At 44.1% G+C, this 25,585-nt stretch overlaps 1 protein-coding gene across 2 annotated transcripts in view; it reads right to left on the reverse strand.

Moving 5' to 3' along the window:
- The window catches only part of LOC147015502 (A disintegrin and metalloproteinase with thrombospondin motifs 17-like), a 359,529-nt gene that overhangs the window by 193,954 nt on the left and 139,990 nt on the right, over positions 1-25,585 (reverse strand). The gene's annotated exons all lie outside the window — the stretch shown is intronic.

A 25,585-nucleotide genomic window follows, 5' to 3' on the forward strand; every position in this document is an offset into this window, starting at 1 on the left:
ACCATGCCACAGGCCGACTCCGGACATGAACCGCTTAAGCGGTTCGTTCCGTATTACAGGGATAACCGAGCGGAGTTATCGTCGGCCTTGACAGTTCCGATTAATTACCGGGTGTTTTAAAACCCACTATTAATCCCTTACGTGACACAAGATGGAGATTCAACAAAGGAAAGGACGCAGCGAGACGGGGAACAATTGGACAAGCACACTTTATTACACACACACAGACAAGCACGTATTCACAGCCATACAGTGATGCACATATAAAAGCAAGGACACAATGCGAGCTCCAACTGAATATAATTATTACAACACTTAAACAGTTCTACTTTTCGAGACTGGCGCCACACACATTTACACAAAACCCAAAAGAAATGGAAGTCGCGACTTCCCTGAGCGCGTCGAGTCCTTGGCGACCGTAACTCCGAGTCCCTCCGGCGTGGTCCGTGAGCTCGTGCCACGCTTCGCTCGTGTGGTCCGCTCGACAGCTCGGACGAACGAACAGAACCTCCGACCGGGGACGATCACCATAACTCTCCACAATTCCCCTTCAGGGACAAGGGAACGACGTTCTCGTCGACCTTCACGTCCACGCCTTTTGTCAATCGCTTGAACGAACCAAAAGCCTCCTCGCACTCCAGCCTCTCCACACCCACGCCTTTTGTAGGGGCCGCGCCCCATTGCCCCACCCCATTTCTGTCTCCACCTCCCTTCGAGGCGTTTCCAGAAAGCTCTCGAAGGGGGGCGTGCCCCCACTCCGACCGCCTCACGCCGTGCATCCACCAATCGGGAGCGAACTGCCGCACCCTCCCCTTTACACCAAGCGTGGTGGGGGGGATTCAGGTGGAAGCATCAGGCGGGGAAATTAAGCGGGAAAACCCCACAGGCGTTGTTGGTTTTTGTTCTTGCACGCGCCCGCACGGTGCTCGTTGAATGGCGAGAGGCGAAGATGTAGTAGTGAAGTTGTGGAAAGTGGTGTCGTGTAGTGAATGGCGTGATCGTGAAATGTTGGTTGTGGCGATGTTCGCTGTTGTTCTTGCACCAAATTAACAATAGCCAAAGAAAAACGGCTAACTGAAGCGTCGCAGCCTGAATGGATCACATATATTCCCTCTATACAACGGGTTTGGGCGAACGACACATGAACTTACCAATATATATCACCTGAGGACCTTTTATGGTGTAACGCGATTTCCATAACCGTAAGAATATATATATATATATATATATATATATATGACAAGACCCACCCACATGTCTCACCTGCTAATGGAGGGAATAGCCAATCAGCTCTCACCTAATCGACAACACCCAGGTGGCGAGGATTATATAAATGATTGACCCCTCCCACACTCCTCCAACCAAGATAGCTGCATAAAGCAACCCAAGAAGACTTACACAAGGTAAATGCTATGCTGTTTTGAACCCTTCCCAGAGTTCCTCTACAACTATAAAGACTTTCACACACAGAACACAAATGAGATGGAGCCTCATTGGTATGCATTGCTGTCTACGCTATCGCTGATGATTCACCAATAAGAAATGAAACCGGTCCGGTAGCTGAGGGGGAGTGTAGCATTGGGATTCTCATTTTTGTACGATGTGTGAATGTCTTTATAGTTGTAGAGGAACTCTGGGAAGGGTTCGAAACAGCGTAGCACTTACATTGTGTAAGTCTTCTTGGGTTGCTTTATGCAGGTACCTTGGCTCGAGGAGTGTGGGAGGGGTTAATCATATATATATATATATATATATATATATATATATATATATATATATATATATATATATATATATATATATATATATATATATAGATATATAGATATATACATGCCGCAAATAGACGCCAAACATACTTACCATCTTTGTTATGAAGTTCATTGTTTGATTGCTCTTTGCTCTTTAAGCTCTGATATCTAGCCTTGATATCAATGCTGAAAGACTAATTGCAAGAAAATCAAGAGGTTTTCTTCAGACAGTTACATTTCACAAAATGATCTACTTTTTGGATCCCACATAACACATAACCACTCAACCTTTTATTTATTTTATAAAAATACAAAATCTAGACTTATAGAAAGAGCAAGGTGATAGAGGGAATAAAGTGAATAAATACAACAGTTGGACACAATGAGCAGGTGAATGAACGAACAGGTAAAGAGGAGAGAGGGGAGGAAAAGAAACACAGTAACCTGCAAGTCGGAGGGTTGTGTTAGATATAATTAATGGGGGTCGAACAGATCATTGTTGAGGGTGGGGAGAGCAGGAAATGGTGGGGTATCATCATGTTGAAGCCAGAGGAGTGGGATTGAATTACATTATCAGCTATTATATCTAAAATCGAATCTGGGTGCTGTGCCTGAAGGCAGATTCAGTGTGACCAAAGCAGCCTCATGGTCTCACTCCTACATTGAGCAGGAATTTGTAATTTATTCAGGCCACCAGCAATAGCTTGCCTAGTCTTCATGAAGATCACAGTGGGATTTTTAACATCCAGCAACTAAAGCTGGCAGACGGGATGCCCAGCGTAATGGCCATCTGAGGGATGGTGCACACATTGATGAATCATCCTGCCTGCAAAACATCAGGATGACAGTCTATAACTAGGCCGAGATTCTAACCCAAGCTGGACAGATTATAAGCGAAGGTGCATACCTCAAGACGATCCCACCAGTTTACTTATGACATAACTTATATTATTATTTAGTTTACATTTTATATTGAATATTAATAATAATAATAACCTATCTCGCAAACACTTACCTTCCCAATTTGACTGCCATTAAATTACAAACTCAGTTTACCGATTGTACCATGATGGTGTTAACTATGCTACTGTTGTCCCCACTAGGAAAAAGTCGGAAACCTAATGTTTTGCTCGTCAGATAGTACAAGATTGTCTGCTCTTCAAATAACAATCAAATCTCACTCAATGTGATTCACCTCCAACTATCCTGCCTAACGCATTGTCCCTGATGCAATGGTTCATGTAGTGAGATCATTTCCAGAAAGCAGATGCCTTATTCTGCTGGAAATCCAACCTCTGAGGGAAACCGGGTCTCTCCATAAACCTTATAACCATTGTGTTTCTATCCTCAGACGTGCCAGAGCTCAAAATCTGGCCCACGATCCAGTCTAATCTAATGCCCTCTGTGTCATTGGATTCTCTCAACAGGAGGCAGAGTTTCGTTGTCAGATTGTTCTTCACTGCGGGAAGACCAGTGGCCTTGCTGCATTTTACTTTATTCGAATCGTATCGTCTCTCCTCTCTGCTACCCCGCAACACCCGCACCCCTCCCATCCCGTCCTCCTGCTCCACTCAGGCCACATTGTTTCTTCAAAAAACCCTTACCTTGTTCCCTTCCCAAGTCAATACTTAACACTCATCTCCATGCATTAATCTCCCTCTTTTCTCACATATGGAACCTTCTTCTTGAGCCTTTTCTCAAATTTCTACTTCTGAACTTTCCTCCACCTGCTCACAGTCTTGTCACCCTTTCACTTACAGCTTCTCTCCTTGTGCTTTGCTACATCTTCACATCCTTGGCCCCCTGTTTTCCCTCACCCCCACTTTATATCTGTCGACCTTTCACCCTATTGATTGGCTATTCCATCAACAATAGAGGAACTTCCCTTATGACAAAAATCGAATATGGGCAAAATGTTCAGGAAAAATAATGAGCGGTTTGGCAAAGAAAGCTAATCAAGTGAATCCATTTAGGTCATATGATGAGAGACCATCTATTATATATTAGATATGCACCATGAAGAGATAGGAGAGTACATTGTGAATAATAAAAATGGCAAACATATAAAAAGGAAGGAGGACATTATTGGTGAAATAAGGCAGCCGGGTAAGAAACTGTGGGAGGAAGTGGGGGAGGTTACGAGGTGATTTGAGTAGAGGGAGCAGTGGGAAAAGGGATGTATATATAATGGCAGCAGAATGGACAGTGACAGGACCAGGGACCACAGCCTGATAGGAAAGAAATGCAGAATTAGAACTGGTGATAAATGGGTACATGGATAGTGGCAAGACTGGGAGATAGTTTAGCTATGGATGGGTGATCATACATAAGTGTGGTGAATGTGATCTCGTCAGAAAGCTAATGTGCTGTCGTTATTTGCGATTCTTAACCTACAATCCCCTTCATCATTAAAAAAAAAAAATTCCCGATGATGTCCCTGTGTCTGCCCTATAGTTCTCATCGATGGTGAATATTCGGTACCGATATATTGATTTGACAGCGTGGAGATGAAGTACAGGCATGATATGTGCCAAAATGGCCTCCTATTGCGTTCAGATTCCTTGTATTAATGTATTTCTCCATCATAATCTGGTCTGCTTTGCCTGTAAGCAAACTCCAAATTAGTTTTGTTTCACAGTGCAAGCTGGGTACAAGTTCTTCTGATCAAAAATGTTCTCACCCCAAGCTCGTGAAAGTAAATGAGAAATGTATCCTGCTTATTAATAATTTCCAAGACGAATACACTTGGAGTTTTTTTTAATCAGTGAGAATGACTCTGTAATGCAGAATGTGCACCCTTTATGTAACATGCCCAGCATTATGGATACCCATAGAAACAAACAACCTGGGATTCCAACGCATCTGATGCAGCCTATTGCCAAGTCTTTGTGTGATGAAGTACTATAACATGTGCTGGCCATGCCCATGGCATGCGCCTCATTTGATTGCATAACCTTTTGAAGGATAAAAGATGTGCCCAAAAGCCAAACACATGCTGTCGTTGCTTGCATGTTGTGAAGCGATGTTCAAAGGGAATCAAATGAAACCAAAGCCAAAAGTACTTGAGAACTCGCACGTTGGAATGAAAAATAAACATTTTATTCAATGCTATTGGGTAGATTTTGAAACTGATGATGTATGACGAGTAACTTTGCATATGTTAACTAATAAAATAGATTATCACCTCTGCCACCGAATGTGTACAGAGGTTATGTTTACACCCCTGTTTGTAAAAAAAAAAAAAAATTGATACGTATGTTGATCTGTTTCGTTAGTTTGTTTGTCTGTCCACTCGCCTACAGCCCAAATCGCTCAGCCGATCGTTCTGAAACTATTGCATATTGGAGACACCGTCCCTGCGATAGTCAAGCAACAAAGTCTTGGAAGTCAACATCGACCAAAAGGTCATCGGCCGAAATTTTTTTAGTTATCAATTTCCATCCAATTGACTTGAAATTTGAACAGGATTTTCAAATCAGGTAACTGTATTTAAATACTAATTGTTTTTGAGGTCAACATAGACCAAAAGGTCAGCAGAGGCCAAAAGGTAAACAATTTAGGTGGAATTTATAAAATCCTCAATTTTCAACTGATTGACTTGAAATTTGAAGAGGGTTTGCATATCAGGTCACTGAACTCAACCACAAATTATTTCTGAGGTCAAAAGGCCATAATAGGCCTAATTTCTAAAATTGAGATAAAGGGCCAAAAACTATATCATGATATCTCAAAAAGTTGTGGACGAGTTTTGACAAAACTCGGTGGATGAGTTGGTTAGGTAACAAAAACAAGCGGATTCGATTTTGATTCAGATCCTGCCCATCAGTGGGATACAAACCGTAAACTGTTCAGCCTTGCGAGGTGTGCACTCCACCGAGTGCCTCTCTACTTTGTTCTATTTTGCCAAGTGCTGCTCTACGAGCGATTTTTCATGTGTTTGTCTGTCTGTGTGTTTGCTTCCCTGTGAGCAGGATAATTCAAGTTATGGATCGATTAAAGTGATTCTTTTTTAAAGCGATTTGGATCTTGACACAATAATTTTTAAAATGATGGAGAGATTGGGCCAAAAACGACATATAGCATGATATCTCAGAACATGGACAGATTAGGACAAAACTTGGTGGATGAGTTGGGTAGGTTACAAGAACAAGCTGATTTGATGTTGGTTGAGGTAAGGATGCAGATCCGGCCTGTCAGTGGGATACAACTGGCAGAGGTACATGCTCTACCTAGTGTCATTCTGGTTTCTTTATGTGACACAAATTTTGAAAAAAAGGGTTGAGATTCTAGACAGAGCCAGACACTTGAATGACTAGTTCTAATATCAAGTCCAGCAGTCTTTCATGATGTTCACAAGTGAAACGATGTGGAAGCTTGACAAAACTGAAGGAATCATCATATTACTTTGTCTAATGTAGATAGCTTGTGATTTTAGGACAAAGGCAATTGCGTGAAGCACTGCTGTGTGTGAGTGTGATTTTGTGCTGTGAGCTTGCCTTGTAATAAGTGTCCCATGCATAGCTTTGCAATCTAACATTAAGTTGGCGAAAAAAAAGTTAGTTGTTGATTACCGTAGTTGTTATTTTTGCATGTGCGAGGAAGGTTATTATATTAGCAAGATAAAGCCAAAAAGTTACTTCGCCATGTCATGGTTTCTTGTAAAATGCTTGTGAAAGTATTCTGCACACTAAACATTTACAAATTTGTGTAAGTCATTGTGAGTGGTGAGACAGCTCCAGTGCAGTGATATATATCCATATACAGGGTGTCGCTAAAAAAATGACATCATTTGAAACTTGAATATCTAAGTAACTACATGTCCCAGGCAAACGAAAGTAAATAGGCTTCATGTTGAACAATAAAATATTTATTTATCAAAATTTGAACAAGAGATTCAGAGGGATGTAGATTTTATAACCGTTTTCTCAAAACTTCATAAATGTTCAATATGCGCACCGCCTGTGACACGACACACGTCAAGTCGGTGGTCCAGCTCCTGCCAAACACGCTGTAGCATGTCTTGCGTAACATTCTCCAGCACCTCAGTGATTCACTGCTTAAGTTCCTCAAGGCTTGTAGGAAGAGGGGGGATATAGACCAGTCCTTTCACATAGCCCCATAGAAAAATATCACAAGGTGTCAAGTCAGGTGAACGTGGTGGCCATTTCAACAGCACATTGTCATTATCAATGGCATGCCTAATCCATCTTCCTGGTAGATTCTCATTGAGATAAGAATTAAACAATCAACTCAGTGAGTTTTTACACATTTTGTTAAAATTTGAGATCATTTGAGCAAGAATTAGCGATGTTATTAGACTACGAAATGATGTCATTTTTTTAGGGACACCCTGTATTTGTATATATATATATATATATATATATATATATATATATATATATATATATATATATATATATATATATATATATATATATATATATATATATATATATATATATATATATATATATGTATATATATATATATATATCTTCTTCTTCTTCTTCTTTCGGCTGCTCCCGTGAGGGGTCGCCACAGCGGATCATCCATATGATCCGCATAGTGATTTGGCACATGTTTTACACCGGATTAGATCAGTGATTTGGTACAGTTACCATGTAAACCTGTACTAACCTGTTTCATGGTCGGGTTGTCGGCAACTAAACAGTCTCTCCCACCAAGATTCTTGGTGAGGAGGGTGTAGGATATGGACACCCAGCATGATTAAAAACAAAACCTGTCAAAGGGCAGAGGAGCTCCTTGTGAGCTGAAATATATAGAAGCATATCCTGCAGGTTTGAACTGAGCTCCTCCATATCTCATGGCCAACCTTGTCTGCGGATATCCTCCTGCAGTTGGGTTACTTTTTATTAGGAGGTTGGTGACAGGATTTGCACTCCGGCCACTGGAAAACACTTCATTCCGCCAAACATACCGAAAGCAAAAATAAATCTGAGAACCCACTTCGTGGGAGTACCTCCTGTACAAGCTGCCCTTCGCAAGACTTTGCTCCAATCTTTGCTCCATTCTTGGCAACAATCAAGACTTTGCCCCCTGCCAAAAGAGCAGGGCAGCTCACCGGATGACGGGAATGGGGCAAAGCCTTCGGGACCCCCAATCATTAATGATAGGAGGGAATCCATGGGGTAACATTCCCGGGTCAGATTACGGGAGAGTGTGTAGGGGTGGTGCTGAGGTGTCGTCCACCAGACGGCGGTTGCCTTGGGTTAACCTGAGGTGGCCCCTTCGGGTAGGTGCCTGGAATGCCCTATCCCTAAGACTAAGAGAGGATGATCAAGTGTCTCTGTTATCATCTGAGCTCAAGCGTTTGGACATCAGTATTGCAGCACTCTCTGAGGTTTGGACACCAGAATACGGTGAGATCATGGTGGGTGGTTACACCTTCTATTGGTCTGGTCACTATGATGGTTACCATGCGAAGGAGCTACTGTAGCTGTGTCTAATATGCTGACTTCAATGATAATTATTGAGGTAACACCAGTCAATGAGCATATAATGAGATGAAGGATTTGTCACTCCTTCTGTTTCATTTCCCTGGTCTCTGTATGTGCTCCAACTGAGGCGAGTGATCTCAACATGAAGGATGCATTGTATGCCACGCTTGAGTCTGTGGTTTATCGGTGCCCCAGGTGAGATACTCTTCGAGTCTTGAGGGATTTCAATGCATTGCATCGGCTGGCACTGATAGGGATGGGTAAGAGATGTGTTGGCCCTCATGGGTCTGGAACTGTGACCCAGAATATAACGAAGTTCCTTGACTTTGCAAGAAATCATGGACTTAGGGTGGTTGGTTCATGGTTTCAGTGCCCACAGGCTCATCGCTGGACTTGGTATTCCAATGCTGGCAGTGTGGCAAAGGAGATTGACCATGTGCTCAGTGATGGTCGCTGGAGGATAATCCAGAACTATAGGGTCTACCTGACTGCTCAGTTCCTCATTACTGTCCACAGGCTTGTTGTAGCAACTCCGAAGTTGCAGCTTAAATCCAGGAGAATAGTATCATCCCAGCCTCGGCTGGATGTTGGCTAGCTCAAGGATGAGAGGGTAACTGAGGAGTTTGCGAACAAGCTGAGTGCAGATTTGATGGGTCTGGGTGCTTTGGGGGATGCAAAAGAGTTGTGTGGTGCCTTTCAAACCACCATCCTTGATGTTCCCGGTGATGTTTTTGGAACTCACCAGAGGGCGAAGAACAATTTTGTCTCTCAAGGGACACTGGACACTGTGCTGTGTCACGTGATTGGGTTTTCGTATATCATGCCTCGCCCGCTAGGGGTGGCAGGAGTGTACTTCTGGTCGCGCAATAAAGCGGAGTTGATGCTGGCGCGCGTGCTTCTTGCGTCCCACTGCACCTCGTACACTCTAGTTTGCTGACGAGGATGGATAAATACGGACTTGTGCCCGTTTTCGACGGAGACGACTTCGAATTGTTTTCGGAGCAATTGGGATGCTATTTCCACGCGAACGATGTGGTCGACGAGAGCAAACAGAAGTTGATCTTGCTCGCTTCGCTTTCGGCGGAGCATTATCGGCTACTGGGTGATTTAGTGGCACCGAACAGGCCCCGGGATGACGAGCTGTCGTTTCGGGACATTGTGCAGAAGATGAAAGCACACATGGTGCCGGAGAAGTCATTACAGCTCGCTCGATTCCAGTTCGATCGCCTCTCGAAAGGAGCAGAGGAGCGCGTCGCTGATTTTGTGGCGCGGATTAAGCATTCTTCCGTGGCCTGCAAGTTCACGGCGGGGGAGCGGCCAGCTCGGCTCAGAGATCGTTTTATTGCTGGTTTACAAGATGCGAAGATGGTTTCAGCGGTTTTACGGCTGAAGGGTGAAGCCATTACATTCGACTTGGTGGTCAGCACGGCTACAGCGGGCGAGCAGACTCGCGGGGATGTTCGAGCCATCACTGGCCACGCGGGGTCGCAGGCACCCCGGGACGCGCGCACGACCGTCGATGCGGGTCGGACGTCGCCGCTCGGCCGCGCGTGCGGCGGGGTGACCCCGCGGACATGCTTGGGATGTGGAGGTCGACACCTGCGCCGTGCATGCCCGTGTAAAGGCAACGTGTGTTTGAATTGTCACAAGGTGGGTCATTTGGCGCGTGTGTGCCGTGGGGCGCCGGCCACCGTTAAGGTCATGGACGGCGATGTGCGAGGCGACTCGGGGCGGAACCAGCGGCCGTTGATGGACCTGTTTTCAATTGGCCCGGCGACGGCGCGCCTGATGACGGTGGAAGTCGAAGTGAACAAAATGCCGATCACGTTCCAGGTCGATATGGGAGCAGCGGTGTCGCTCATCGGCGAACAGACCGCGCGTAGACTCAACGGCTTGAAGCTTATCAGGTCCAACCTCACGCTGTTCACGTACACCCGCGAGAAGATAACGCCAGTCGGGATGGCAGACGTGTCTGTGCGGTACCAAGGCCAGGTCGCCACGCTTCGGGTGTACGTCGTGCGGGGGAGGGCACCGTCTCTCCTCGGCCGAGATTGGATGGCCCGCATCAGGCTAGACTGGGCCGCAGTTCACCTTGTGCAACCCGTGCTGAGCCAGTGGGAGGATCAGTTGGAGGAGATTCTTCAAAGACATCAAGGGTTGTTTAGCGACGACCTTGGGAAACTCAAGGGCATGGAGGCAAAACTCTTCTTGAAGGAGGGGGTGGTCCCTCGGTTTTGTAAACCGTGTCCGGTGCCATATGCCCTGCGGGACAAGGTCAAGGGTGAACTGGATAGGCTGGAGGCCTGTGGAGTGATCGAACGGGTGTCGTGCTCGGATTGGGCCACCCTGGTTGTCACGGTGCTGAAACGGAATGGAGACGTCCGATTGTGCGGGGACTTCAAATCCATGGTTAACCCAGGGCTCAGCGTGGAGCAATATCCATTGCCGTCAATCGATGAAATATATGCGCGATTGGCAGGGAGTCAATACTTCACGAAGCTAGACCTGCGTGATGCATATTTTCACCTGCCGATGGATCCCGGGAGTAGCGAGCTTTTGACAATCAACACGTGTCAAGGACTCTATCGATATACCCGACTCTGTTTTGGGATTGCTTCGGCCCCAGCTTTGTGGCAGAAAGCCATGGATCAGGTTTGCATTGCCCTGCCCGCTCAGACCTACCTGGACGATGTGCTCATTGCGAGGAAAACTGCGGACGAGAATCTTGCGAACATTGCCCAAGTGCTGACAAAGCTAGAAGCGTGCGGTCTGCGCTTGAACAGGGGCAAGTGCGCGTTCTTCAAGCAGCGCTTGGAATACCTCGGGCACATCATCACGCCGGAGGGGCTGTTGAAAGGTCCTCGGAAGGTGGAGGCGATTCAGCACATGCCACCGCCTCGCGACAAGACGCAGCTGCGCTCGTTCATTGGTATGGCCCAGTATTACCAAAGGTTCGTGCACGGGCTCAGCTCACAACTTGCGCCGTTGATGCGGTTGCTCAGGAAGGACGAGCGCTGGGCTTGGGGGCCTGCACACCAGGCGTCGTTCGACTGCGTCAAGTGGCTGCTCACAGAGGATACGGTCCTCGTGCACTACGAGCCTGCGCGTCCGCTCCTATTGGCATGCGACAGCTCTGCATATGGCATCGGTGCAGTGCTCTCCCACAGGATGGACGATGGTTCCGAGCGGCTTGTTTGTTTTGCATCCCGGACCCTGTCCACAGCAGAGCGCGGATATGCCCAGATTGAGCGTGAGGCTCTCAGCCTCGTCTGGGGTGTGCGGAGGTTTCATCAATACCTGCTGGGGCGGCATTTCACTTTGCAGACGGATCACAAACCACTTCAATTCATCCTGAGACCCGAACGCGGGGTGCCGGTGGTAGCAGCCGCGCGAATACAGCGGTGGTGTCTGTTTCTGGGTGCTTACGATTATGATATTCAGTTCCGAAGCACCGAGAAGCATGCTAACTGCGACGGGCTCTCACGCTTGCCATGTGCGGAGGGTCCAGCTGTGTCTGAGTTGGCCGACCGGGTCGATGTGTTCGCGCTGGGCCAGGTCCAAAGCGGGCCGGTCATGGCCAGGCAGGTCGCGGTGGAATCGGCTCGTGATCCGGTGCTTGCCCGTGTCGTCCAGGCGATTTCTACGGGGAATTGGAGCGATCTGCCTTCGACACCGGCATTTCAACCTTTCACGTCATGCGCATCGGAGCTGTCGTTGGTCCAACGGTGCGTAATGTGGGGAATGAGGACGGTGATTCCACCGAGGTTCAGGCAGCGGTGTTTGGAAGAACTGCATGTCAGTCACCTTGGCATCGTGAAGACCAAGAGTCTTGCTCGTAGCCTGTTGTGCTGGCCGGGGTTGGACAAAGACATTGAGCAGTTGGTTAAGCATTGCGCCACGTGCCAGACAGATGCTGATAACCCGCGTCGGGCTTCGGGTCTATGGCCTGTGCCAGACCGAGCTTGGCAGAGGGTCCATGTAGATTTTGCGGGACCGGTTAATGGCAAAATGTTTTTGATTGTGGTCGATGCATTCTCTAAATGGCCGGAGGTTGTAGTAATGCAGCATACATCAGCAAACATTACAGTAGAGAAACTGCGGATGATCTTTGCTAATAAAGGGTTGCTGGAGATCCTGGTCTCTGATAATGGTCCGCAGTTCATTGCAGGTGTAGTTGATGAGTTTATGCGCCAGAATGGTATTCGACATCTAAGGTCCGCACCGTATCATCCTGAGACGAATGGCCAAGCTGAGTCGTTTGTCAAGATGTTGAAGCGGGCTTTGCGCAGGGGGGGTGTTGCACCTGTGCAGACGGTGGTCAATGTCTTTTTGCTCCATTACAGGAACGCAGTTCATCCTGTCACGGGTGATTCGCCTGCCATTCGTCTCTATGGACGGGCATTGCGGTCCAGGCTGGATTTGCTGCGACCTGGAGGGTCGGGGAGTGGGGCGATGTCGCGTCCGACGCGGCTGCGCAGCTTCGAGGTGGGGCAACGGGTAATGGTGCGCGATTATTTCCAAGGTTCCAAATGGGTGCCGGCGGTGGTCTCTGTGGTGCTGGGGCCGGCGAATTGCATGGTGCGGACTGATGGTGGGGATGTGTGGAAGCAGCACGTGGACCAAATGCATGATCGCTGTTCAGCGTCGCCCCCCCCCCACACCTCCCCGGGCCGAACGATGCGGGACCCCCACCGGTAGTATCGCCGGCACCTGACGTTGTATCGCCGGGGCTGGTTGGGCCAACGCCAAGGGGGTCTTCGCCTGATGCCGTCCTACCCGGGGACGTCGGGCAGGCTGGGCGGTCGGGGGTGGCTGGTGTTGCGGAAAGTGCGAGTCCGGTGAGGGTGTCACCTCGACCGAGCCGGGAGGCATCTGAGCCTGGACTGTCTGGCAGCGCTGCCCGTCCGAGGCGGGTCAGGGTGCCGCCGCGGTACTTAGAGGATTATGAGTGTTGATGGGTTTCAGATGGTCATGTTGTGATTGTCCGTTCATCGTGTGACGGGTCATTTTACGAGGGGAGGAGTGTGCTGTGTCACGTGATTGGGTTTTCGTATATCATGCCTCGCCCGATAGGGGTGGCAGAGTGTACTTCTGGTCGCGCAATAAAGCGGAGTTGATGCTGGCACGCGTGCTTCTTGCGTCCCACTGCACCTCGTACACTCTAGACACCATTGACCAGAGTCCCAGGGCCAGGCTGAATGGCAGAGCTGAGCTTTTCAGGGAGCTGAGGTGTAAAACTGTATGTGCACTAAGGTTGGACAAGGAGGCAAATGTGCGAGGAATCTGTGAGGGGTAGAGCATCACCTGTGGTGAAGTGATTCTTGTCCTGCTTACAGGGGAATTTGTGCAGTGTGTTCCTCCAAGCCCATCCCTCGGTGTGCTGCAGTTAGAGCAGAGGGTGATGGGCTCTTGACAGAAGTGTCCAAAGTGAAGGGCCGCTGGGCCAGTTACTTTGAGCAGCTGTACCAGGCTGATCCACCAGCTGTCGACTTTGATGTCAGGGGTGTTACTATCCCCATTGCTGACCCTCCAATCAACTGTGGTCCACCTTCACTTCTGGAAACATAGGCTGTGGTGAAATGTGGTATGGGGTAAAGCTCCTGGGATCTTTGGCATCCGTGCTGAACTTTTCAAGGCAGGTTGGTGTTGCTGTACTCGTGTCGTTGCATGCAGTTCTGTGCTATGCCTGGAACACAGGCATCATCCCAACTGATTGGAAGAGGGGCCTTGTTGTCCCTTTCTGGAAAGGGAAGGGTGATCGCCAAGACTGCAACAATGACCGAGGGGTGACGCTGTTCTCCGTGCCGGGCAAGGTCTTTGCTTGGATAATTATTCTTGATAGGGTTCGCCACCATCTGGTTGAGCACCAGCATCCAGAGCAGTGAGGCTTTACACCAAAGAGGTCAACAATTGACCGTGTCCTTGCTCTTCGGGTCCTCACCGAACGCAGATGAGAGTTTTGGCAGGGGCTGCTTGCAGCCTATGTTGATCTCTTTAAAGCATTTGATTCAGTGAATCGGGATGCCCTCTGGAGGATTCTTGGTCTTCGTGGGGTGCCACCAAAACTGATCAATCTGATGTCTGAACTCTACTCTGGTACTGAGAGTGCTGTGAGATGTGGTGTTACCATCTCTGACTTGTTTCCAGTTGTTACTGGAGTTTGTCAGAGGTGTGTACTGGCCCCCACACTTTTCAGTACTTGTATGGACTGGATTCTCGGGAGGATGTTGGAGAGATCAAGCTGCGGTGAATGGTTTGGAAATGTCATCATCTCTGTCCTTGATTTCACAGATGATGCAGTCATCTTTGCGGAAACTCTAGAAATCCTTTTGGGGGCCCTTGTGGTGCTGAATGAGGAGTCAGAGCTGCTGGGATTATGGGTTTCCTCGGTCAAAACTAAGATCCAGGCTTTCAATGACATCCTGGATGCTGCTATCCTGTCTGTACCTGTTTGTGGCAAGGATGTTGAGGTCACGGAGAGATTCACTTACCTTGGCAGTGATATTCGTGTCTCTGCTGGCTGTGAGCCAGACATCAACAGATATCTGGGTCGGGCCTGGGGAGTCATAGTTTGAGCTGGGAAGCTGATATTTGGACATGCCAGTGACCAAGTGATTTAGCTAGATAGAATATTTTTGATTTATTGATCAATCAATTAATCGATAAATTCTTCATTTTTCGATTACATACTTAATTTTCAAAAAGTTACAGATTCGGATGAAACAGTGGTGGTTTACAAATGCTATTTGGCAATTGATTGAGAAATTAATTATTTCACAATTACAATTCAATTATTTCAATAATGCAATTAATCAATCATTCATTTATTGTACACTGCTCCCTCCCAATTCCAACTCCATGTGCTGCAAAGTGGCATCACCGGGCACCGAAGGCAGCGATGTTGTGTGCTGGAGGATTTGTTATTTATTTATTTGGCATGTAATGGGGGTGGTGTGAATTTACCGCTGCTTGTCGTTTATTTATTTTCACTTCAACGTCTGATCTCTTGAACATTAAACAAATTCATGACATTATTTTTGGCAATAAGTATGCGGATGACTGAAATTAATGCTGGGTTGTTAGCATTAAACATAAACTTCTGGAAGCATGTGATGCAGCTACTCATTGCCCATACACTGCCCAAATAAAGGGAGGGTGTTACACGGAACTATGTTCCGCAGGTCCCTGCTTGTATTAACAAAAGCAACATGAACAAAGTTTAACATGACCACAATTCAAAAAAAATAGAGAGAAATAAGTTGGAAAGTTAAGTTACTGAGTGTGCTGAGTTACTGAGAAAGTAGATAAGTTGTGATGGAGTAAAGAGAAGAAGGAGGAATGGACAGAAGATTCAAGCATTTTAGGAAATAACAGAGTTCACACATTCACTCGTTGATGGATTTCCTCTATGCAAGCAAGCATCATGTTCAGCTTTATAGTATATCATATCTCCTACTCTTCTCTTCGTGGATAGTTGTCTCCCATCACACTATACCAGTGCCAATATTGTATTAAATTCACATAAATGACTTCTCCACTTCCTTTCAGGATCTTCTGTATTACTTTGGAGACAACTCAACCCTGCAGGTAAAAGTTCCTCATTTTATAAACAGGGAAGCTGCAACTGCTTCCCTTTCTGCAAATCCAAAGAAGACAAGGAACTGGTGAATTACCTGAAGAGGTCTTGACTGCTGGAAGGTACCACTGTTTTACATTGTCTTTGCACAATAAAGATTGTCTGGTGAGCAACCCAATTTACGTCTGCGAACACAGGTGTGGTATTTCGAGTTCCTTGTGCTATCTTGGACTGACAACATTTCTAAACTTGCTTCCAGACCCGGGCAATGCCCAGCAATTCCAAGTGCCAAGTCTATCCTTGACCATCTCTTTGTAATCCATTCTTTGCCAATGGCATTCTGGGTATATCTCCACTATCTCTGCAAGTAGTTCACGTGTTCTGCTATAGATTATGCACATCCACGCTGGAGTAATAGCACGATAGCAATGCAACCAATGTTGCACATCTGCAAGAAGTGTAATTGAATATTTTCAAAGTTAATTATATTTCTCAGCAGGAGGCTGAAGTATAAGGTCAGGACATCTTCTCCCCTACTCCATCTCTCTCTTGCTCCCTCTTTCTTGACAAACATATATTTGGTTTTATCTCTTCTCCCCCTCCCCCACCCCCCTCCAGTGGATATATGGACCTCATCAGATTCAATCACCATCTCAAATCTCAGTTTTCTGACCACATCAATATCTTTGTTCCTTTTTTTCCTCATCTGGAGCATTCTCTTCCTGAGCCATCCAGTCCTGCTCTTTTCTCGAGCCTTTCACTGTGGTGGTGCATCACCGTCTCAGGTTGTCTTTCATTCTATTTCCTATATGTAGCTTCCTTTGCTCACCTTTATCTTATTTGTATTATGAATGTTAATGCAAAAACATTTGCCCTTTGTCATCCAGATCCCTTCTTAAAGATAATAGAGTCTAAGACTTTTAAATTCGTACGTTTATCTTGATTAGAAGCTGTGACAAATCCCTTCCATATTGGTCATTATAGACATATCAATGGTCTTGCAGTCTTTACTATATCTCTTTCAGATTTACTCCGCTCGTCCATAGGTCAAACACTAGAATTTTGGAGTCGACTACCAAATGGAGGGGCAAAATGCCAATATGATTTTCAATATGCCTGATGTCTTAACTCTTTAAAACATGTGATGAACATTCCCCATTCCCAGATAAATACCATTTTGGTTGCCATCTTTAAAAATAGCCCCATTTTTCACATGATTTCATGTAATCTCAGAAACAGGGCTCTATTCCAGAAATAGTTGGCCTTAGGTATTAAATAATAATATCATTCCTTTCTCACCATAAAGGTGCATAGGGCGGCTGAGGAAGTTTCATTGGCAAGGAGTACAGACCTGGACGAATCGCCACTTCAACACAGGTTACCTTGAATGGTTATTACCCCAATACACTGGTCCTCATTTCACCGACCTCACAAGGATGACAGGCTGAGTCAACCCCACCTGGTGTTAATTCAACGTCGACATGGTCTCGAACTCAGGACCCTTAGATCCAAAGCCAGCCACCTTAACCACTCAGTCAACACCAAGCTTTCTTCAGTATTTAAAGTCTAATAAATATTGTTACCCTCGCCAGAGGAGAGGGTATTGCATTTGGGTCTGTTTGTTTGTCTGCGTGTTTGTCTGTCTGTCTGTCTGTATGTCTGTCTGTCTGTTTGTCTGCACAGAACTTTCATGTTTTTATCCGCAACTGCTTGTTGGATTGAGACGAATTTTTCACCATTGGTGCGACTATCCATATTGAATGTTGTAATGATAGTTATGACGTCATATGTCACCTGGTGTGGCAGCCATATTGGAAAAACGGAAAAACTTTGGACCTCTGATCTCTGAAACCACAACAAGGATAAAATTGAAACTTGACAGGTAGCAAGTAGTCATCATTGGGAGTGAGTGCGATTTTTTGGATGTCATAGGTGCCCTCGTTATGACATCATAATTGCATATGTAGAACACCACATCCGATCAGTATGAAAATTTTTGAGGGTCATCTCGGGATAAAATGGTCCACATAAAAAAAATTTATGATGTCATCGGTCACCTGATTTGGCAGCCATATTGTTAAAAATAAAAAAAAACCTGAAAAAAATCTTCTTCTCTGATGTGGCTGAACAAATTGAGGTGAAACTTTACACTTATGACCGCCAGTCCATGTGGAACAATAGGTTCACACATATCATATCTTAGATCACATGGTTTGGCAGCCATATTGGATTTACCCTAAAACCTATATAAATACACCACTCAAAAGAAGTCCTGGCGAGGGTCTGCAATCTCTGATTGCTCTTTTTCTTGTTCATTATAAAATTCTGCATACATGACAATGTGTATTTTGTATGGTATTTTTCTGCCATTAGTTTTGATATATTTCAGAAAATAGTCCAAAAGGTCTTCTATTGTTTTTTTTCAACATTTTCCCAAGATCTTTCCATTATGGTTCATCATAATTTTCTCGCAAGTTATGTGCTTGCTTAAGTTTCGACTTCCACGTGAAACTTTGTATGAAGACATATATCTGTGTGTTGATGAGGTCATCATGGATTGGCTTTTGGGAATATCTTGAGACAAACCACGATGAAGATCTTCCAATGCTGAATGGCAGAAACTATTTGTATATTATGTGAGCTTCATCAGAACATGTGTCATGGAACACATGATGCTTCTTTGAAGAATGAATCATGCAGGAATATCATTGGCTTGTTCCTCACTGAACTGAATATCTTGGGGGATATGAAAGGGGTCCACTTGCAGCATTTTGATGCCTTACAATGGTCGCGATGCTGTGTGGACTACTCTATGCTGACACAGAGGATGATCGGCACTTTCTGCACTTGAGACATGGTACCTTAGTGCTTTGCAGGTGTGGGAGATAACAACCTTCCCGTGGTCCACCCTGTTATCACCCTTCGCTCGCGAAGCAAAAAGCAGGGTTAAGCGATCGGTAGCGTACATACGTATAGCATTCATCATACACCGTACGCCGTACGTTGTGTCTGCATTTTGTAAAGAGCGTCAATCAAAAACCATTCAGCGGAGGAAATTGAAACTTTACATGTTAAATGACCCTGTGATATAGCAGTGTCTCTTTTGAGGTCAACATAGGCCAATTTTCTAAAATCTTCAATTTTCATCTGATTGACTGGAAATTTGAACAGGATTTGAATATTAAGTCAATGAATTCAATCACCAACTATTTTTGAGTTCAAAATAGGCCAAAAGGTCAACATAGGCCAGATTTCTAAAATTGTCAATTTTCATTCGATTGTCTTGAAATTTGAATAGAATTTGTATATCAGGTCGCTGAATTCAACCAACTATTTTTGAGTTGAACATAGGCCAAAATGTCAACATAGACCAAAAGGTCAACATAGGCCAGATTTCTAAAATTGTTAATTTTCATCCAATTGAATTGAAATTTGAACAGCATTTTCATATCAGGTCACTAAATTCAACCACCAACTATTTTTGAAGTCAACATAGGCCAAAAAGTCAACATAGATTGAATTTCAAAAATCGTCAATTTTCATCAGATTGACTTGAAATTTGAACAGCATTTTCATATCAGGTCACTAAATTCAACTACCAATTAATTTTGAGGTCAACATAGGCCGGAATTTCTAAAATTAATTTTCCTCTAATTTACTTGAAATTTGAACAGGATTTTCATATCAGCTCACTGAATTCAACAAACAATTATTTTTGAGGTCAACATAGGCTAAAAGGTCAACATAGGCCAAATTTCTAAAATTGTCAGTTTTTATCTGATTGACTTGAAATTTGAACAAGATTTTCATAAAAATGACCATCATGTGTCATGTGGTCTGACAGCCATATTGGATCCCAGGGAAAAAAAATCTTTGAACATCTTAGTAGGAGAAACCACTTAACCAATGAATGTAAAATTCAACTAATTGATCAACTACCTATGTGAAATATGGTTTGATAAATATGACATCCTCGATCATGTGGTCTGGCAGCCATATTGAATCAAAGAAAAAAGAAAAAGAAAGTTCTTCTCAAGATTGCAGGGTATGTATTCTATGAATACCATCTAGTTTACTAATGTCATCACATCGATAAACGCAGAACAATGATCTTACAAACGGCCCTTTTCAGGGTCAATCACCTCAGAGTATAGGGAAAACTCTTTGCATCTACAAATTAAATGTGGAAGGTATGTCACAAGCAAATTATGATGACATATTAAGAACTGCGAAAGACCTTGATGGTGATATTCTTGTTCTTCAAGTGACACACACTGAGGATGACTCTAATGCATCCAAGCTTTGCATCTATGGTTTCAAACTTATTGCAGCAGTGCATCATGTGATGTTTGGCATTGCAACCTACTTGCGACACAACCTGACTGACTTCTATATTCTTAAAGAACGTAGTGACAATAATGTCATCATAGCCACTGTGAAAGTTGGGGACACAACAATCATAAACGTGTACAAACCACTTCAGGTACAGTGCCCCCAACCAGCATTACCCATTACTGCTCATCCTGAAGTTCATGCTGGTGATTTCAACAACCATCACTCCTCATTGGGATATATTTCAGATGACGAGATCGGTGAACAACAACTGGTGGCTTGGGCCTCTGCTGGTGATCATTATCAACTGCATGATGCCAAGCAGCCAGGCACTTTACATTCACAAATATGGAGGAAGGACAATACAGACCTCTGTTTTGTCTCCAGGGACGGTAATTGACACCCTCTTCACACATCTCGTAAGATCCTTCCACACATTCCACACAGCCAACACTGGTCAGGCATTAATCCACATTGGAACAGACTAATAGAGGTTCCCTTGATTACATCCAAACTGAAGGCCCACTGCAATTTTAGGAAAGCCAACAGGGAGGCTTTCACAACAGAAGTTGAGGAGCAGATCAACAGTCTCAACCTTGTCCTGAAGAGCTTCTGCAAGATCCTTCTGATCAGATAAAGCATTCAACGTGTACAATTATGATGTCATAACAAAGCCACCTATGACATCATCAAAAAAAAATCTCACTTGTTTCCCATGAGGAGTAATTGACATGTGCCAAGTTTCAATATTTTCCACGGAGCAGTTTTGGAGATACAGATGTCAAAGGTGTTTGTGTTTGTGTGTGTGTGTGTGCGTGGGTGTGTGTGTATGTGTGTGTGCTGCATATATATATATATATATATATATATATATATATATATATATATATATATATATATATATATATATATATATATATATATATATATATATACACACATGTATGTATGTATGGATGTGTGGGGTGTTTATGTGTGTGTAGGTGTGTGTGTGTGAGTATGTGTGTGGTGTTTATATATATATATATATATATATATATATATATATATATATATATATATATATATATATATATATATATATGTGTTTGTATGTATGTGTGTGTATTGTTATGTCTGGCTTTCTTCTTGGGACGTGGTACAGTAATTGGTCTTTATTTTGATTTCCCTTTTCCCAACATGCCAGCCACACCATGTAAGCTATCGTATCAGAATTACTAAAACATTCCGCATGAGTAGGAGCATCTATGGTGAAAATTTCGTATCAATCGGATAAGCGGTTGCAGAAAAAAGATTTAAAAAACAGAGAAAATTAGCATGATGGACAGATGAATGGCCAACCAGAAAACAAAATGCCTCCGGCGACTTCGTCAACGGAAGCATAACCAGAGAGTTGGTGTCGAAGACACCCAATGCTCACCTGTTTATACATTTATCGTTTTTAAAAGACTCGTCTAATAATTAATATTTTTTATAAAGCATTGCAGTGAAGTCTGATCAAAATAATTTTAAAGCAATATACTGTATGTATTTGTATATTGTAATCAGTAACAAGAGCGCAAGTGAAAACAATATACGCCCAAACAAGAAGGTATATACAGAATTGTGCTACTTCATGGAAAACAGCATCCTGGTTGCCATGGCAACCACTTTAGATGACGAACGTATGTCACGACACACCGTCTCCACAGTCTGTACCTATGTACCAAATATGAAACGTGAAAGTTGAAAACTTTGGGAGTTAGAGTGCAGTCATGAACAGATGGAAAACAGCATCCTGGTTGCCATGGCAACCACTTTAGACGACGAACGTATGTCGCCACACACCGTCTCCACAGTCTGTACCGATGTACCAAATATGAAACGTGAAAGTTGAAAACTTTGGGAGTTAGAGTGCGGACAGGAACGGATGGACGGACGGACAGACAGACAGACAGACAGACGGACAGACGGACGACCGGTATCACATTATATATATATATATATATATATATATATATATATATATATATATATATATATATATATATATATATATATATATATATATATATATATATATATATATATATATATATATATCGGGCGTATAAAAAATAGTGTGGTAGATAAAAACATTAGAAAGGAAAAAATAACTTGCACCAAAAATGTTAACATTTTCACGCTCACGCTGACGCTCACGCCGGTGGTATCGCTATAGCTCTCTGCTCTTCGAACAGGCGAGCTAAAAATTACAGGTTCTACCGTGATTTCCTCCAGCGACTATTACATCACCCAATCCAACACATTACATTAGTTTTTCATGCCAGTTGCACGTGTCATTTATGATATCCTTAAAAACAGTGCATTTCCTGGTTGGTATGATTTTGAATTTTGTTTGACTGCCAGGCAGCCTTTTCAGGGTCAATCAATCAGGGTATAATAGGTCAAACATCAGGCTAACTGAAAGTAACGGTGGTTTTTGCCTTTCTATTTGGTAGTCAAACGTCTGGCTCAGGGATACTCCTGTCCTTTGCGCAGTCTGGACTTATTCAGACGTCCATCGCTTCCTCATGTACTCTGACACACCTGCCCACATGAACTTTGTTCCCTTGTCAGCCTTCCACTTTTTGTCCATTCTTTTTTTCCACACCATTGTAATGGAATTTGACCATTACGTGTGAATTTCAATGCATCAAATGGCTTTAACAATACATTTTGTATGACAGACAGTCATTTCAAGAAATCACTTAGTACGCTTTTTCTCTTTTTTAACTTGCACGAGGTAGAGCACATACCTCCATCAGGCTGAACAGTTAACATTTTGTATCCCACTGATAGGCTAGATTTGCATCTGGATTTTAACCAAAATCTAATCGGCTTGTTATTGTCACATAGCCAACTTATCCACCAAGTTTTGTCATAGCCTGTCCCCAACTTTTTGAAATATCAGACATTATATTATATCGTTTTTGTCCATATCTCTCAATGGTGAAGAATAACTTTAAAAATTATAGTATTCAGATACAGATCTGGATCTTCACCAAAATCTCATCAATTCCTCCTTCTCACACATCCAACCTATCCACCAAGCTTCGTCTGAATCCGTCCACAACTTTTTGAGCTATCCTACTAACAATCAGACAGACAAACAAAGAAAAAGGCATCAGGTGGTAGCCTGATTGGTATGACGAAAATCATGCAAATGACATCACTGTCACCTTGGCCTTTGAACATGGTTGCAATTTTATACCTGCATCTTGAAGTGTTTCCAAATTATCGTCTTTTTGTCACAAAAAAACAACCTCTATACTTTAACATGGAAGATCTCGTTGCCATGGAAATTATGTTATATGTCAATGGATTGTTGCCATTTTGTAAATACGTCATTTGTCCCCTCCACCCCTCCAGAAATCTTGCATTTCAATAACGATCGGATTATCAAATCTGCTCGGAATTTGTCGGTGATGTTTTCCAACTCATTTGCTTCAACTTTGACGTCATGTAGCAGAAGCACTTTTGGTCATATCTGCTTTATACAAATTATATCACTGTTGCCTTGACCTTTGCCATATATAGTCAAAAAACATTGACAGCCTCAATTTTGTCCTTTAGAATCCTCTGGTAAAGTTTGATAAAGATAGCTGAAAATGTTTGCAAGTTGTCGCACTCACAGACAAACACACAAACGAGGCAGACCGACATATGATGAAAATTTTCAATTTTCGTCAGAACAAAAAAGATATGCAGAGCACGATAGTTGTGAAATCCAAATAAACAATATGCTTTGAGGTTTTTATTGGTGAACCAATTCAGTGATCCAATCTGCAAATTATGTTCTAACTAGCAGAGCATCCAGCCTCTGTGTGGTTGGAGATTTCACGTAACTTGCTGAAAAAAAGTCTGTGTATTGCAAGAAAACTATAAATTTTTGTATGTTTGGCGTCAAAAGGGTCTCAAGTGTCGAAGGTGTTTAAAGGGTGTAAAGGTCTGAAGGGTCCAAGTGTTTCAAAGGGTTGATAGGGCTAGCTTTACAAGGGTCTTCAGGGGTCTAAAGGTCGAAAGATCTAAAGGTTATTTTCCTATTGTAGTTACAGGTCTCAAGGGTATAAGGAATCAAAGTGTCCAAGGAGGGTATAATAGGTCTGAAAGGTCAAAAGGGTCCAAAGACATAAGGGGCCGAAACGGTCTAAAGAGGGTGTAATTGTCTAAAAGGTTTCCAAATCTTGTGTCACAAACCCATTGCTTTCTGTACCCACCTTGCCCTGTCGCACCCAGCTGTTCCTGGACTCTGTGTCCGTTTCTCCTGACAAAGTGGAGAGTTTGCTGTCAAACCTCGACTCAGATTCTGCAACCGGTCCAGATGGCATCGCCCATGTGTAATAAAAACCTGCTCTGCTGCTCTTGCTCACCCTCTGTTCCACTCTCCATCTCATTTGCTCAAGGTCATCTGCCATCTGCTTGGAAATCAGCAAACATTACCGCTCTGCAAAAAAGAAGGTGCAAAAAAGGATTCCTGCAACTACACACCAATCAGCCTTCTCCCAATCATCAGCAAGGTTATGGAATCCATCATCGCTTCAGACATTAAACACTTCCTTTTCTCCAATGGCTTCATTTCGGATCATCAATATGGATTCAGATCAGGTTACTCGAGCCTGGATATGCTGCTTCCACTCTCCCAACAATGGATGGAGATCCTCAATGCCAGACATGAAATAAGAGCTATCACTCTCGACATATCATGTGCTTTTGATATGGTATGGCACCCTGCACTGCTCACCAAACTCTCTTCCTATTGTATCCAAGGCCATCTCCACTCAAGGCTCACAGACTTCCTCTCCTTTTGCTGCCAATATGTGTCCCTTAATGGAGTCCCCTCATTCCCTCTTCCTGTCCAGGCTGGAGTTCCTCAAGGCAGCATTCTGGGCCCTGTTAACCCTCTGCCATGCCATCTGTCATCCCTCAGATTGGCAATCCCTCTGCCATGCCGCAGCCTTTTCACTCTCTGCAGATCTGGATAAAATCACATGCTGGTCCAACACGAAGAAAATGTCTTGCAATCCTGACAAATGTCACACTCTCACTATGTCTCTCCAAAGGGACGACTCCATTACTCTGGAAATCCCACCGACCCACCCAAACCACCATTGACTTTCCCAATAATCCACTTGAAGAAGTCCTTTAATTAAAGCTTCTATGTCTCACTGTCTGCTATGATCTTTCCTGGGAAAGCCACATTTCCAAGCTGGCCTCCAAAGCCAGTCACCGACTGGGCATCCTCAATCGTGCAAAGTCCTTCCTTGGCACATCTGAGCTCCTGACCACACACAAAGCTTCCGTCTGCAGCCTGATGGAGTACTGCTCTCTAGTCTGAGATGATGCACCCACCTCTCAGCTTTGTCGGCTTCATGCTGTGGAAACCAAGGCATTTAAGATCATTGGTATCTCCTGTGATGAGGCTGAGTCTTTGGGTCTCTCTATCTCTC

Source organism: Eptatretus burgeri, chromosome 12 (genome assembly GCF_056783735.1).
Source record: "Eptatretus burgeri isolate ZD-2024b chromosome 12, Ebu_testis_v1, whole genome shotgun sequence".
Taxonomy (NCBI): Eukaryota; Metazoa; Chordata; class Myxini; order Myxiniformes; family Myxinidae; genus Eptatretus; species Eptatretus burgeri.